Raw genomic sequence first — 17897 nt, 5'->3', positions numbered from 1 at the left:
GGCCAAGTCTTCATAAAGTTAGAAGCACTGTACACAGACAGATGTATATGGGACTACACACACGTGTGCGACACGTGCATTTCATATCTCTCAACAGGCAAGAGATACACTAATTTACCAAATATATCAATTAGTAGGCGGTTTTCCGTCAAAATTGTTATCATCATATAATATTCAAAACATATTCTTTCACATGATTGGTAATAAGAGCTTCCATTTCATTTTTTGAAATTGGGGCGTTTCCAATACTGATCTTTACCTTTAATCCCATAAAACACAAATTTCACTCAGTAAACCCAAACTCATCAAAATTGATCATAAATTGGTCATATCATCCTCAATTCCGTAAGCTCCAAAGGATTTACCTCTCACAAATTGGAAAGCTAATTCCTGCGCAACCTAATTTTCATACCCTTTACAAAAGTGAGCAGTACTCAACCAAGCATGAATTATTTTCGGACTTTTTGGTGTCATATGAAAGTTGAGTTTATGAGCTTTCCACACATATAAAACTTTTCTCCCAGAATTATATATTTTTTTATTCGGCAGCCATTTCAAAAGTGTATAGTTTTTTTCGGGACGCACTGTAGAGAGCACAACGAGGAAACACAAAATTTGTATTGCATAATTTATGATATAACTATATAATTTTTTTTTTAAATACCTTCAACTTTCCTTTCCTTTATTACAGCTTGTTACATAAGTACTTGTGCAGGATATGCCAATTATAGAATTCTTTAAAATAGATGTGAACTGTACTGGTTATATCATACTATCCCGTTTATCATTAGAAAGGTCCATCAATGGATGAACTATAAGTCTTTAGTGCGCTTTGCTTCGAAGATGGAAGATTTTCCACGATGCGAGAAGGTCAAGATACTGGTCAAAAGGACACTGGTCAAAAGGACGGAATTTAGTGAATAATTACATCCATCAATCTCAGCTTCGGCATTTTTCCTTTCCGAAAATTACCCTTTTCATTCGTATATCTTTATATCCTTCATATGCATGCTAATAGCATTTGAGTGGGAAGTTCATCTGAAAAACTATACCGCAAAAAGTGGCGGAAATGAGGGAAGAAAACAGTGGTATGAATAGGGTGTGTGTGTGATACAGAGAGAGGGAGAGAGAGAGAGAGAGAGAGAGAAAGAGAGAGAGGGAGAGAGAGAGAGAGAGATAAAGAGAGAGAGAGAGAGAGAGGGGGGGTCGTCTGCACAGGACGAACAAGTAAAGTAAGACATAATAATAATAATGAAAAGAAGGAGGGATGTATGTACATGTTAAAAGAAAACTAATCTTCAAACTGGAAACGTGTGTTTCGGGTGCGGGGGGGGGGGGGGTAGGGAACGGAAGGAGAGAGAGGGGGTAAGAAAGAGAGAGCATAAGAGAGAGAGATAGAGAGAGAGCATAGACATTGATCGAGGAGGGGGGAATGAATGAAAATAAAGACACAAATGAATGGTACATGTATATGAAAAAACCTCAAAAAGAGTACCAAAAGAAAAACAGAGAAAGAGAGAACGGATGAAAAATATTAATGTTATAATGAATGTCCTACTGTTATTGTCCGTTCATGAATTGCTGATTATTAAAAATATTATACCTTCAGAAATAAAATTTGCCCTTGACTTTTTGACTCAACTTTAATAGCATTATTAGCAAACGAGTGTAAAAGCGGATTTTTTTTTTCATGACACATTTGTCTTACTTTGTAAGGAATTGTATCGCGTTGGGAAGCCTGCGCGCCATAAGCATTCCTAAGAGATTATCAATGAAAAGTATATTCTAAATGAGACTAAGGCATTATGCATCTTTTCTAAATGAATGCATTTGATAAATAGATATTAGACAGTGTTTGTTGACAGTTTCAAAAATATCAATTCTATAAATATCGAAGGCTAAGGAAAAGGATGGAAAACAGAAAGTACAAGTAATATCAATAATGTACCGCATACCACAGTAACGACTGCATGAAGCCACCTGCACACGAAAGGTCATTCCGATTGCGCTATTACCTGCGCTATTCAAGGCGGTGTAGGTAATTGGCGCATGCATGTAACCGTAATGCCAGTTGTCAAACGCAGTATTTGCATTGTTTAGTATGCACTCACTCTTTATACGATGTCATAGTAATATGGCACGTCAGAAACCACGCCATTCGTTGACGCAATCCTACGTCAGTAAAAATAGCGCTTCGTCTGCAATATATAAGGTATAAACTGTTTGGTGTCAAGCGTGAAATTAGATGACTGTTCATTTGGATTTCATGTTAACATCAAAAGAAATTATTAGTTGGGCGGCGCAATTTACTACACAGCTGATAACATCGTTCAACATTTTCACCTTTAAACGACATTTTTTTCCTCTTTAAATCAAAAGTCAAAACATTGACGCGTGAAAGATGGCTTCCGTTTCTCTTAAATCATGCAACCACATCAGAAACGATGAGCAAAGTTATACATCCATCCGAGAATCATAATTATATGTGTCGGGGAAGGTTACTCCGCTGTACGGTCTGCTTTTCCTTTTTTAAAATCTTGTTTCCATGTTTAAGCGAGATGAATAAATGATGATTACAGGCGAATAATCAATTTTGTCAAGAAAGACCTTCCCCAGGGGGAAATGGAAAACGAGAAGAGCAGGGTTCATTGTTGTTAAAATTGAAAGATCGCACGAAAGTTGGGATGTAACTGAAAATTGATATTAACCTCATCTTCATCAGAGAGAGGGAGATGTGTGATGCAAAAAGCCGAAGGGATATCTCGTTCTGGTTAACAAGGGTAAAGAAGATGGAAAATGGTGTATGATCAGAAGTCGTCAATTTTTAATCAAGAAATATGGGTCGCAGACAAATATTAGAATAGGCTATACAAAATATGGAAGGATAATTCAAAAACTTGAATTGAGGCGGTGTGGCGTATTAATAACGATGTCAAAGTTTCAAAGGTCTATGCCGACGGCTCCAACGGTTTTGGTGATACAGAACTACCTTGAGTCGAAATTGTCAGGAGTAAAAATTGTAAGACTCCAGAATAAACCATGTAAATTATTTTTTCAGTGTGTGGGCTGTTTACATTTGAAATATTGATAACTATTTACGATGTATGTAAGATATATTATAGAGTTTTCACTCAATACATAGTACATGTACATAGATTGAGGTAGATGTTTTAAGTTTCTGATGTGTTGTCAGAGTTGGAATTTGATCGCCCACATTTGTAACTTTAATAATAACATAGCTCACTGGGCGATGCAGGGCATTCTAGTTTTAAGATCTTCAAATTATACATCCAACAAGACACGAACAAGTTAAAGAAGGATGCATTCAATGTCCAACCCTTCTTACAGAAATATGTCAGGCGCATGGGCTATTTATTACTTCTATTTCAATACTTAAATTGCTTATCTACTAGTAAACGTTATGTGCAATTTTTTTTTAACCACGTAGAAGAACTTGCCATAGTTTTATGTGATCATTAGCACAGATATACAAAATATAAATCGTAACCTCAACAGGTTTGTATTTCTTTCGTTTCACTCGACCACCTTTACACTTAGATATTCAATAGGCAATTAATCTCAATTAACATGGTTAGGATACATTTTGTAGGCGCATTCCAATCTGTGGAATATAGACGCCCCCTTGCTGTTTCTAAAACAAAACAAAAGCGAAAATGAAACAAGGAAGATTATTGGATCTTGATGAGGAATAAAGATTAGTCCTAGTCTCTCATGTTTTGTTCATATTTCAGTTAAAGAGGACGAAAAATGACACCAGCTTTGTTTCTCAGAGATCTACGATTGTATTTACGGCAGCTTTAATACAGATATTGTTCGTGGCTTCATAAAATTGGCGTGGTACCTAAGGTTAAAGAGGGCAATCCTTACACAATGAGGGTATTTTAATATAAGTCAGTGTTTTTCTTGGTCGGGGATCTTAATCTCAACAGGTTTGTATTTCCTTCGTTTTAAATATCATTTAACCCCCACAACACGACCATGTTTACACTTAAACATTCAATAGGCAATTAATCTTAATTTGTAACATGGTTAGAAGACATTTTGTAGGCGCGTGCCTATCAGGGAAATATAGACGCCCCCTAGCTCTTTCGAAAACAAAACAAAAGCGAAAATGAAACAAGGAAGATTATTGGATCTTGATAAGGAATAAAGATTAGTCCTCGTCTCTCATGTTTTGTTCATATTTCAGTTGAAGAGCACGACAAACGACACCAGCTTCGTTTCTCAGAGATCTACGATTGTATTTACGGCAGCTTTAATACAGATATTGTTCGTGGCTTCATAAAATTGGGGTGGTACCTAAGGTTAAAGAGGGCAATCCTTACAAAATGAGGTTATCATTTAACCCCCACAACTCGACCACGTTTACACTTAAACATTCAATAGGCAATTAATCTTAATTTTTAACATGGTTAGAAGACATTTTGTAGGCGCGTACCTATCAGGGGAATATAGATGCCCCCTTTCTTTTTTGAAAACAAAACAAAACAAAAAAACTAAAATGAAACAACTCAAACAAGGAAAATAAGTTATTTGGATCTTGATACGGATTAAAGATTAGTCCCTGTCTCTCCTTTTTTTCTTCTTCCTTTTTCAGTTAAAGAGGACGACAAATGGCACTATCTTTGTTTCTCAGAGATCTACGATTATATTTAAGACAGCTTACAGATATTGTTCGTGGCTTCATAAAAGCTGGCGTGGTACCTAAGGTTAAAGAGGGCAATCCTTACCAAATGAGGGTATCTTATCATAAGTGAGCGTTTTATTTTGTTGGTCGGGGATTTGGGAGAGGGTTGGTTTCAACTAAGCCTCTGGCACTGATTTGGAATTATGGGTATTCATGGCTCCATTTTGTTTATGGGATGGGTTATGAATCCATTCACCTAGTTAGAAAAACAGGAGGGAAAAATTGACTTGCTTTAAAAAAAAAATTGTGTAAGTTGTGACGTGAGTGTGGACCTGTATCTCGCCTTCGGGTATTCCTGTCTATTTCAAGATGAAAATTAAATGAGATTAAAGAGGAAATGATTATTGCCGTCCTTGTAATGCATACAAATAACAAGTAACTTCAGAGGAAACTTCAAGCATCATCATAAATTAGGAGGAATAATTAGGCTACCGTGGACTATTTGAGCATGCAATGAAGAAGGGGTTTACACGAGGAGAATATACTTAAAACTGAAAATTATTTGTGAGCTGAGGATTATTGAGATTAATTTTATGGGGCACTCTGTTCATAAAGAAAGTTTCGGCAGACCTTGCACTCGCAAGGAAATTTTTCGACGGGAAGAGGGGTAGCCTAAAAGAATAATGACAATAAAATGATAATATTTCAGATCTCAAATCCACCACATCAGGTATATCCAGTATTTAATACGCGGAGTGGTGATTGATTTTTAAAAGCCTGTCTTATGTCTTTTTTTTTGGGGGGGGGGGGGAACGGTTGGGCAAAATTCAAAAATGGTTGGCAGAATTTACTGTTACAGTACTAATAAGGTGTTGCACAGTGACGCATTCAAAGAAAACCATAAATATTCGTGGTTTGATAATTTTTTCCAGAATTGTGTGTATATTCGAGGGCTAGTACAATGGAAGGAATATAATAAGTAACATTTCAAACAAAAATTCTGCAGTGTTTTCATTAACCTTTAACAATGTTAGCGAGTCACTTTAAATATTTGCTGTGAACAATAAACGACAACCCGCTATTGTATCTATTACATATTTCATAATTGATGTTAACACAGTTAGCTATTTACATTGTGTTATATGGCCTACAAAGTTATGTTGGCATAGTGGAAATAGAATATATTGACCCATACAAGTCACTTAAACAGTCAAAAGAGGAAGACAAAATTGTGATCGAAATATTGACAGCGTTGCAGATTCCATGTCCATTAGCATTTGAAACCTCTTTGGCCTGCCTGTCAAATGAGCACGCTATTCAAACACAACTCACCGCGAAGTAGCATACTTCATCAGTAGATATTAATACACTCTTGGCATTTTTTGGAAAGGAAGGCTATCTCGGAGATGTCCGCCATTTTTTCATCGATCTATAGTTTCTTGGCGTTTTCCTCTATTACAAAGACAAACAATAGATATCACTTTCCTTTCTACTTCCGAGCACCATTGTATCGTGATTGAATTAAGAATTGTGCGCTCTCCTTTTCTGACACGAATTCCGCCTGAAATTGCCGTTACTCATCAGGAATGATTAACGTTGAGTGCTATCTTGGCTTTAAAGAGAATATTCAGTTTTTGTAACGATGAAAAATAATATGTGAGCCTTCTCATTCTTGCGGCATAGAGACGATTTGGGAAGAAATTAAAGGAAATATCACCTGAATAAGGATGTTCTTCAAAAATGTAGTATTCATTATATGGCAAAAAGAGGCACAACGTTTGGGCCAAGATGTCATACCATACGAGTGTGTAGTCCCATGTAAACATTTCCGTGTGCGGTACATGTTATTTTCAGAAAGTTTGAGTCACGTTATTTTAATAAGGGAGTTTACAGATAGCACATGGTACAAATGACCCCAAATATCCACAGATCTTTTACACATGGAGAAGTTCCACTTTGAGCATCTTAAAATAATAACTTCCAAAGTCCTAGATGTGCTTCATGAATACCTTTTGCTTGCCCTCTTGAAAAGAATACTTCCACCTGCGTATCATAGAATGTACCGTTGGTGCATAAATGAATAATGTTACATAACTTTCATGAGCGCATATCCAGTATTCATCTCTGTGGGTTTTACCTTTTTGGTACAAATGACCTTTATCTGCCCATGCGCAGATTGTATCTATGAACCGGCTCATTGTAATCGTTCCATAACGTCAGTGTATATACTACAATTCTTATATGCTAGATCAACTTTCCCCTGTTGCTTCCACACGATATCTTGAACAATGTAATCGCAAGGTCAGTTCCTTAAGGCAGTTCTGTTTGTTTAGGCTTTTTTGGTAAATTCGATATGATGAGAAAAAATTGCTTTCTTTGAGCCCCGACGACTGTTTAGTAACTTGATACTGTGTAGACACTTCATATCTTTATTTGTATTTAGCTTTTTGTGTAATAAAATGGAAGTTTTTGAACGATGCTATAGTCCATTCTTAAGTGCCTGAAAATGAAGATGGATTTTTCGCGGGAGTATCATTACAGTATTGATGAGGACATGTCCTTTTTTGTTTTCTTGTTTTTATAGTGTGTTTATATTACGTCTCAGGAGGGGAAAAGGGACTATTCTTATCATCTCTTACTCTTCTTTTTTCCATTTTTGTTACACATATGTATATATATATATATATGCAATCATTATATCTATTTGAGATTATCAAGGAGTGTTAGGGAAAAAGTGTCATTCTTTAAAAGTACACAGTTATTCCATGTGTCAGGAGTCTATTTGGACGTAGATTTTATGTTTCTTTACGCTCATTGGAGATCTCAAAACGTAAAAGGTTACCTAGTATTAGGTTAATCGGAAAAAGAAGCAAAACACCAGGAAATGCAAAGAGAAGAGATAAGTCCACCGTTCCCAATGCGTTGTGATAGACGGTGTCTACTTGCAAAAGGTTTTTGAAATTGTTTCAAGGTTCACAGGATCTGGAGGAAACTACCGACGTAATTCATAATTGCTATAATTATTCCCTCAAAGCCTCCGGAATACTTAATAATTTGTTGTCACTATTTAGCGTCAACTTCATACGGAAACTCATGGATGCATAATGTCGATAATGATGCTATTAAACACATGGCCTCACAAAAAAGGTCACGATTTGAAATTTAGATTGTATGCATTTTTATGCAGCACCTTTATGGCATTTTTAAAGACAGATGTCTGAACTTCATGTTTTGTTTGTTTGTATGTATGTATGTATGTATATCTTATTGATTACGGTTGAGAAAATCGGCCCAGTAAATAGTCGAAGTAGCCTTGTTTTCAGGCCGAATGAAAAAAGTTTCTATCCTTGACTAGTCAAGTGGTGGTGATTATTTTACCTGACTGCTAAGAAAGCATAAATGCTTGTTAGTAAGCAACCGGAGGACCGACGACTTTAGGTCCTCTCCGAAGGACCTGGTGATGAGGATTAATGCCTCACCAAAGTGCACTAGCGTATCGACTTGGTGTCGAACCCGGGTTGCCGGATTACGAGACCACTGCTCTGCCAACTGAGCTATCGCGCCTCCTTCGCAATGAAAATAATATCTTTAATATTCGAACTGGAATTAGACTATAGCGTAGAGGGTGTGGCAATCATAATTAGATCATTCAGTGTAAGCCTAACCAGGCTTGAAGTTGAATCGACAAACAAACAAATGATGAATCATGGTAGCTGATGGTAAAGGGGGAAGTAGGGTGCTAAACAAGGTGGGAATCTTAAATGGGATTTTGCAAGGTAACGATGAAGTACGATGACTTGGTGGGACATGAATAGATAGAGAGATAGATATTTGGATGTAAAGATAGAGGAGAGAGAGAGAGAGAGAGAGACACACACACACACACACACACACACTTGATCGCCTATGACAGGAACAAACGGGGCATCTGCTAAGCAATAAAGCAAAAAACAAAAAGAGAAGATAGAGAGGGGATGAGAGAAAAAGAGAGAAAGAGATAGGGATTATGGAAGAAATAAGGTGAGGAAATGATAAAAAGAGAAGGATATTTGGTGCTTAATGAGTAAAGTTGCGTAAGATATTAATCTACAATTAATCTTATTGTTACAACTTTAAGAAAAAAATAGTGCATTTGAAGCACGTATTCTATTGGATAGATTGTGGTCACATGACTGCTATCATTAAATGATACCATTCTATTGCATTATGAAAGAGCCAGATGCTTACCTTTTTTCATTATCGTGTTGATTTTTTCCTCTGTATTTTGTTAATAATCTTATGAACAGATATTTTTTATGTATTTTCAGTATTGTCATTACTTTTATTGTCATTATTATCCATAAATGTGATTGTATGTTATTTCAACAGATGCTGAAAAGGTTACACGACGATTTGAGACAAAACTCAACAGTTGACCTTAGAGACTACATAATCATTATTATTAGTAGAAGTATCAGTTGTTGTTGTAATAGCAGTTGTTGTTGTTATAGGTCCAGGTCCAGTGGTACCAGTAGTATTAAATCTACTGCTACTACTGCTGCTACTAATACTACTACTACTACTACTACTACTACTACTACTACGATATCACTACTACTACTACGACGACTAAAACTACTACTTTTTCTCTCATTATTACAATGAATATTACTGTTATTATCACCACCATTATTGTTTTATTTTGACAGTTGCTGGGAAGGATACACGAAGATTTGAGGCAGAAATCAAACCAAGCAGCTGACCTTCGGGATGCCACCTCAAGAGGATTCGAAACAGTGGATTTAAAACAGCTTTCAGGTAAAGGATACCATTTAGAGACACGATGGCAAAGACTTTCGCCAAAAGGAACTCAACGGCCTTTAAAAAAAACATTTATAGTAGAACTGCCCGTAGAAATTACTTTAGAGAGGTATTAATAATAATGATAATAACACAGTTCTTGTAAATTGCATGATACTCATCAAGGACATATTTGTGTGTGAGCTGCATAGAACATTTTTGAAAAACCATGAGCTTGAATAACCCTTTCGAAAGGAGCTATGTACATAGTAAAACATTAAGGGTCCAACAATAGATCCTTGTTTCACTCCATGGGTAGGCATGTGAGCCGATGACTCAATCCCATCGATGACAAGTCCGTGTGCGAGACGTTAGATAGTACGAAACCGGTCAAGTGCCCATCGTTGAGTCCCAAACCAATGTGAGGCCTTGGTCGGATAGTATCATGGTTAATGGTGTCAATATGCCATTTTCATTTTAAAAGTTCATGCACGAGGCTATTGGGTTGACTTAGATTAATTCTTTTTTGATTCCTTTGAAAAGTGTTAAAATGAAAGACGACTCCCTTCTAAACCACTTTCGTTTTTACTTGCATCACACTTCTCCACTTGGCTTTGTATCTTTATGTGTTATTCTGTTTGTTTTATAGTGCTACAAATGTTTGTGTATATGTCCTTTAAACGATTTTTATAGTGATGGTTGTTTTTAAGTATATAGCTTAGCCTCTTGTCTTTCGTTCTTATCCGTCTTTATATTTCAATATCTGTTTTTTCGTATATTTGATTTTGCAATTCAATTCCATGTGTCCGGTATTTTGTATCATCATTCTGGATTATTTTAATGTCTTAAATTAGGATTATTATTTCTGAATACAAATTTTAATTCACTTATACGAAATGAATACTTCGTATAAGTACTGATTGGAAACCCTTATGGAAACAGCTATTGCTGTTACAGTATTCAAGCCCATGAGAGGAAAAATAAATGAATGAATTATACAAATCGGGGGCGGGGATCGGAAAAGTAATCTCAAATCCCATATGCTTTCTCGAAACGTTAGAAATATCGCGGGCAGTGATAACCATGCCTTAATGATAAGAGATAATGCAAAACAAGGCAGTGATTATCTTCTATTTCTTCCTGAAGAAAAAAATGTGAGCCAAAATTGCAAGCCGTTTTAATAGTTAATCCTGTTTCGTGATATCAAGAAGTCCCATTTGATAACTCAAAGAGGTAACTTATTGATCTTAAGAATTCTTACTAGTTTCTATCACGAAATAGGATTAATTGCTAAAAAGGGCTTACCATATTAAGCCCATTTTCTTAAAAAGCCTTTAGGATTCCCTATTGAAACGTTACAATAACATTATTACATAATCCAAATATAATTTCTAGAGGGAGTACAAAAGATTTACCCTTGAGTTGATTTTTCGAAAGTCGTTGAGATCTCCTTAATGTCCCTGCAACGCGATCGCGAAGTTTTACAATGTGAGCCTCCTCCCCAACATAGTTTCTTTTGGAAATCCAAAAGGGTATTCGATCTGCTCTTGAGCCTATTTCTTAAATGTCATTGTGATTTTTTTTTTCTTTTCTACTGTCCTTTTGTTATTTGCCAGAGATCACAAAAACCGTCTTCTATCTGATTTTAACCCACGTCTAGTTATTTCGTTATCAGGGAATTATCAATCATTTAAAAATTATTTTGATCAATTATGATGACCACTGAAATAAATTCATACAAATGCTGTCTGTAAAACTATCTTCGCATGAGCATATAGAGGTCATTCGTACAATAATGCTAATCCCGTCGTGGGAAATATTGGAAACACATTCTTGAAAGTTATGTAATCTTTATTCATCTGTTGCACCGATGGTACAATCGATGATAAACAGGTGGGAGTATTAAAGACAAAAGAAAATATTCATGAGCGCCTTATCGTGGCGGGGTAATAGTATCATTACATATATACCACTAGCGAGTATATCTGTATGTAGCTGCCCAATATTGCTATTCCAAAAAGTTTTAATTGTAACAAGGTTATACCCGAAATCACTGTGATATTTATGATATTGACAGTGTCTAGACGGTAATAATACCTCCCCCTGGGAAAAAAGGATGAATATGGTATTAATATCAAAACATTAATATTTACGCTTTCCGTTGTTGTTTTTGTTTCCACAGATAATGGTGCCGGCTTACAAGTACATGGAGTGCGGCAAACAAGAGGGAAATGCATGGGCAGGTTCGGGCCTTACATGCTAAACTGCAAACGAAGTGGACCAACAACAATTTAACAACAGCCAATTGGTCATCTTCATTTTAACATCTCCTGAAAAAGAACGCTAAAACAAAAAAAAATCAAAGAAAAACAAATATTTTTCTCCCCTTTCACGTAGTTAAATAGTCAGCATCACAGCTTTGTGTTTATGATTACTTTCATTACCCGTTTGATTATCAACTTTAAACAACACGATATTTTCATTTTGTGTGTACCTTTAGGATTCTAAGAACTCTGTGTTAAATACGGCAGCTGTTGTAGTTTGCAGTGGCGGATTCCGGTTAGGATAAGGGGTGGGGCAGGGAGGTGATCTTCATATTCCCCGAGTTTTTGTAATACCTGTTATTCCCGATATGTGATCATAAAATGGCGACCCGCCCCCACTTTTAAAAATGAGTTTGTGACTGTGGCAACACGCCCACGCCACCTCTGCATTTTATTCTTTTTATTTTGTGTCACACTTTTAGGGGACTGAGCATCGCAAAGCTTTAATCTTTAATAGGCCTATTATGCCAATGTCCTCATTCCCAGCCTAAGTCTAGCCCCCCCCCCCTCCCCTCACCACACCTGGATCCGCCACTGTTGTGCATGTATGTTTCTTCCATTGGACAAACGAAACAAGGCTTTAAATAGAGAATTTAGCACTACAATTATAGATGCAAGACTTCATTTGTTTATTTTCTTTGAATGTTGCCAAATCAAGGAAGTTTATTTTATCTCCAAATATTTTGTACGTGTAAATAATATACGATTTGCTTGAGTTATATAACAATAGATGTAGATCGCACATCAAACATGCAAAAAACAACGAAAACTGTTTTATACACCTAAGAATCGGGGAAGAATTATTTAATAGTGAGGGCACTTTGCAAAATTACACGTATCATATCGATTTCTTTTCGAAGCATTATAGTTAAAACATGCGGCACTTTGCATGAATGAAAATAAATATTTTGTTATTACATAGAACTGCGTGAATATTTTTTCAGTTTGACTACATTATATATATTGTGTAGTGTATAAATCGTATCATTTTATCTTGTTAATTTTAATGTAAAATCATGAAAATATACGTATTATCGTGCAGTCCACTCTTAGTACTATTTTGGTTAAATTTCAGATATGTAAAAGCTGTTAGTATTGTTCATGAAAGTCAAAGGTTTTGCATTGTTACAGGGCTAAACTTGGGTTAAATGATATCCCTGTTAAGAAACACAACGTGAAATGAAATTCAATCTAAATTTGATGATCCTATTTAATGTTAATTTATACTTTACACGTAGCACTTAAATCGGGAGCTGTTTCAGTAATAAAATTGTTTACGAAGCATTTGTAACATTTCAAAAGCAACCTCACTTGTCCTTGTTTGTCATAACGTGATAATGTTGTTTACCAAAAACTCAATGTTTACAAAATAAATAAAAGCAGTGTCTAACATTAAAGAGTAAGCGGTTATAAGGTCGTATACATCTTGCAACTAAGATCAGAAAAGACTCGTATGTGTATTAAATGTCTATAATTTATTAATAAATATATCATTTGCAAACATGAAAACAGTCTCTGCCAAGCGAAAACAAAAATAAAGTGCATGGTATTTTCAGTTGAGAATGCCACATTAGGTTGGCATTGAACACCAATAGTGAAGTGGCTATAAGGTGCAAGGAATATCCATGGAATATTTTCATTTATGCATAGAACTTGACAGAACACCAGTAAAACTCAGATCCCCTGTAAATCCAGCTTGATCCAACGAAATATCACAACTGCATAACGTGTTTTCAACATCTATTCTTAGTTGCTTGAGATAAACATCTTCATTATCATACCGTATCAATTCTACTGTTTATTGGGTAAAGTGTATGGGTTTCCATGTACGCGTAAAGGCTTATTTTCTCGTTTGGGTCTCGAATTCTAGGCTTAACATGGAAAATGGCGGTGATATTACAGATCAATCAATTAGTGATCAATCAGACAATTGACCAAGATGGATGGAGTTTGACGCAAGACGCTCTGCCGTTAGATTTATTATTAAATAAAACGCATTGCACTGAAGCGAATTTAAAGGGTAAACAAAAGGAGAACATAAATTAAATTACATTTTTAAGGACCCCACGGCTTATATCGAACTCTTTGCCTAATAACGACGGAACAGTGAGCATCATCTTATGAAGATACCTTTATACAAATACAAACCTAACTGCAAAGTGAACAGTTCATACATTGCGTTGAAGTGTTGGTGTATGGACTAATTATCTCCGAAAGGCTTAATTAGCACAGGGAATAGCGCAACGAAATTAAAACGGGCTCTAATGTCTCCGCCAAAAAAAAAAAACTTCTAAAATCAAATCATTCAGTAGATCACAACTTTAAAATCCTATGCTGAGGGTTCGGGTGACGCAAGATTTAATTAGCGCAAGTAATAGCGCAATTAAAATGATTGCGCTATTACTGAAGAAGCTAAACAAAAAGTATCAGGCTGATTGCGCCTTTACAATTCCATATAATCTTTCAGCGTGTTAAGCGAACGCTACAATAGCAATGCCATGCCACAAGCCATTCTATAAAACGGTTTCCTTTTCAATTTCTTTTATTTATGTCCGTGACATCGTCATTGAAAAAGATTTTCTCCTTTCTTTCTTATCTATTCTTTTGAGATAAAGTAAAAATGCAAGAGCTAAATGATTCAAGGTCATTTTGAATACGAATTCATCCTCAGAAATTGATATAGCCTACCAATACAAGCGTGCCTGGAAATAGCGCAATGTTTGTTGAAAGAAGGGGAAACGGGAACTAAGTATAGCTCCCTGAATGAAATTTGTAAAACGATTTAATTATGTTAATTTAAAATCCTATTTCAGTGTGCGTACTTTTAAATGTAAATGTATCATTTTCCTATATGTTTCGTTTGTACTTTATTGAATAAAAACCTATTTGAAGCTTCAAAAGAATATCATGTTAATGCAAACATCTTATAAATATTTACCATTATTTTCTTTGTGCAATTTTAAGTGAATATCATAATCAGTTACCATATTCTTCATAATTTGATTTGATTTGATTTGATTGATTTATTTCTGTTTGATTTTCTTTTTCTTTTGCATTTTTACAAATATATAACAAACAAATATTGCAAATTTACACATGACAAAAGAATATATGTAGAATAAATTAAGGCTGGCTGTAACTAATCGAAAACATCAAACATGATTTAGTATATTTTGTCTTCACATTGTCCAATAGGCGGGATAGGTGTAGAAAGCAAAAAATTGTAGGGTCCAGATTTCTAACATAATCGTTGTACTGAATGGTTAATAGTGAGCGATGGATTTAAATGTAATTGCAGTGAGAACGCGAGACGATTTACTTACATATTATATGTTGTTGTTGTATGTCTGGGAACAGGTGCGTTCTCATTGAACCTAGTTGGAGCTAAATTGGACACATTGATGAATATCAAATGGTTTCGTACTTAACGAGTAGCTCCTCGATAAGAAACTAAATCTGATGGTTGTATAATTAAAAATAAATGTGTAGGCCCTATAATCCTACCTCCTCCCTACACTCGCCGCCGTAATGCCATGCTATGTTCACGTTTCCCAATATAAAATGATTAGCTGCAAGAGGCAGTGTTGTCATTACACACGATTAGACCCATTTGAAACACGATGATAATCATGTTATGACTTCGGGCAAAGGAGTGTCATCTCAGTAAAAGAAAATAACAAATAAATCAGATGGTAGCTGAATACTACAAGGAGAAAACAAATATCACTAGACTTTTACTTTAAGATTTCCCTTGCGCAATGCTAATAAGACGATTTATTTGTTTTGGTTTACCAATAGAACATATTGACCCTAAGACGTGTGGTGATGTAGCTGACAAATAGAAGGGAGGGGAAATGTTATTGATTTGTAGCTCGAGATATCAGATTTGACCTGGAAATTTCCCCAACTCTTGACATTTAGTGTGCTTTATAACAGATACTTATTGCTCATGATAAATTCTATAGCGTTTTGGCACCGGAAGATGCATCTAAATTAGAAAAAATATAGGTGTCTATTTCCGTGAGATATGACAGAGAGAGAGTTGCAAAAGAGAGAATTATTAATTATTAATGGTTTTCAATGCTGGTTGAATGTACATCTACAGTCTGTTCACGTTTTTTTCTTCTTTCTTCTAGATATTTGATTCATTGTTAATGGGGTGGTCTTCAATTTCTGCATTTTGATTGAAAAAAAACGTTTATGTATCATTTTTATTTCGTGAGAAATGAATCAAATGTTGAGCTATAACTTCTGTACAGTTTGTCGCTGTTTATCAAAAAAGAATCTGAATAAATAAGTGTCTCTAGTATTTGAGTAAATATGACTGTCATTCAGTTTTCTTTTTGTGTTTCGATGGATTTTCTGTCATGTTGAGTTATTAACGTCATTTACACAATAATAATATTAATAATAATAATAATAATAATAATAATAATAATAGCTCACATTTATAATGCGCCTAATACTTTGTTTCTAGGCGCGGAACATATTATTACCCCGGTCATCGGATTCAGGCTTACCGGCAACACAATGTTTGCACATTTTCCACTCCCTGGGGAGCATTCCAGCCAGTCGCCATTTTACAAGCGCCATTGCTAATCAAACCACATTATCTTTCTCATCCTACCGGGTACCCATTTTAACACCTGGGTGGAGAGTGGCAAATGTAGATCAATGTCTTGCCAAAGGACATTAGTGCCGCGGTGGGACTTTAACCGCGGACCTTGTGATCCACAGTCCGGTGACATATCCACTCGACCACGACACCTCTACAACTATCGTGATTTTGTTGACGTGGCAATGTTACATTTTAAATCGCTAGGCAGCTACGTCATTAAAAATAGCATATTGCTTTATAATTCGGATGAATAATACATAACGATAGAAAGTTCCATCGCTAACAACCCCCACCCCCCTTCCCGAATGACTAGAGTATAAGGTGCTGATAATAAAGAAGATGACGATGATGACGACGACGACGACGACGAGATGGTGGTTGTGATTATGATGAAGATGATGATGATGATGGTGAAGATGATGGTGAGGATGATGATGATGTTTGTTTGTTGTTGGTTTTGACGATGATGCTGATAGTGGTGATGATAATGATGGTGATGATGATGATGATGACGGTTGTGGTGATGATGAATATCAGGGAACGGTTCGGTACAAAATTGTTTAAACTTAAGAGGCATCTTGGGTTACAGAACATACTTCTCTCTGTGCGACACACGTACACTCACTCCCTCTCTCTCTATCTCTGTTTTTGTATATCTGTCTCTCACTCTCTCTTCCTCCCCCTCTCTCTCTCTCTTTTTCTCTGTCTCTCTGGCTCTTTCTCTCTGTCTGGCTCTCTCTCTCTGTATCTCTCTCTCTCTCTCTCCCCCTCTCTGTATCTCTGTCTGTCTGTCTCTCTGTCTCTCTGTCTCTCTGTCTCTCTCTCACCCTTTCTTTCTATCTTAGCTTATCACTTTCTTCTATCTTGATCTCCTTTATTTCTTCTTTCTTTTTCTCCTTTATCCTAGTATATTTCATTATTTTCCTGTCAACATTAAAGTAAGGAAATGCAGCTCCAATGCCACGTTTCCGCCTTCCTTTTAATCGTAGAAAACTTCTCCATTCCCGTTTGGGTAAACATTTTCCGCGATGTCTGCAATCTACCCTGGGACATTTTAAGGCGCAACTGGTTTTGTGCTTTATAATCTTTATTTTTACTCCATTTTCATATTTTGGTATATAAATGACTCTAAAAAATGTAATGAAGAATTGATTATTATCAAATACATCAAAGCCCAAAATGACACAGTTTCTCTTTAATCTGTCTTTTGACATTCTAAGTCATAATAATATTGGCCTGTATTTATCACAATCTTTATTTTTACTCCATTTTCATATTTTGGTATATAAATGACTCTAAAAAATGTAATGAAGAATTGATTATTATCAAATACATCAAAGCCCAAAATGACACAGTTTCTCTTTAATCTGTCTTTTGACATTCTAAGTCATAATAATATTGGCCTGTATTTATCACAATCTTCATTTGTTCTCCTATTTAATATTCAAGTGCATAAATGCTCAATTTTAAATGTTCCGTGGAAATGCTATCCCCCGGCATCGTGAGGTATAAATTATAGGCTTACAAA

The 17897-nt window shown here is 35.7% G+C and overlaps 1 long non-coding RNA gene across 1 annotated transcript; it reads left to right on the top strand.

The window, feature by feature from the left end:
* The first annotated feature begins 9333 nt into the window (after positions 1–9333).
* LOC753858 lies at positions 9334–16070 on the top strand. Its single transcript, XR_004064583.1, has 2 exons — positions 9334–9445; positions 11610–16070. It is a non-coding gene; the product is annotated as an uncharacterized LOC753858 (long non-coding RNA).
* Positions 16071–17897: the final 1827 nt, after the last annotated feature.

This window comes from Strongylocentrotus purpuratus, unplaced genomic scaffold (assembly GCF_000002235.5).
Source record: "Strongylocentrotus purpuratus isolate Spur 01 unplaced genomic scaffold, Spur_5.0 spur5_scaffold_17, whole genome shotgun sequence".
Taxonomy (NCBI): Eukaryota; Metazoa; Echinodermata; class Echinoidea; order Camarodonta; family Strongylocentrotidae; genus Strongylocentrotus; species Strongylocentrotus purpuratus.
This window is presented reverse-complemented; position numbering and strand designations above follow the sequence as displayed.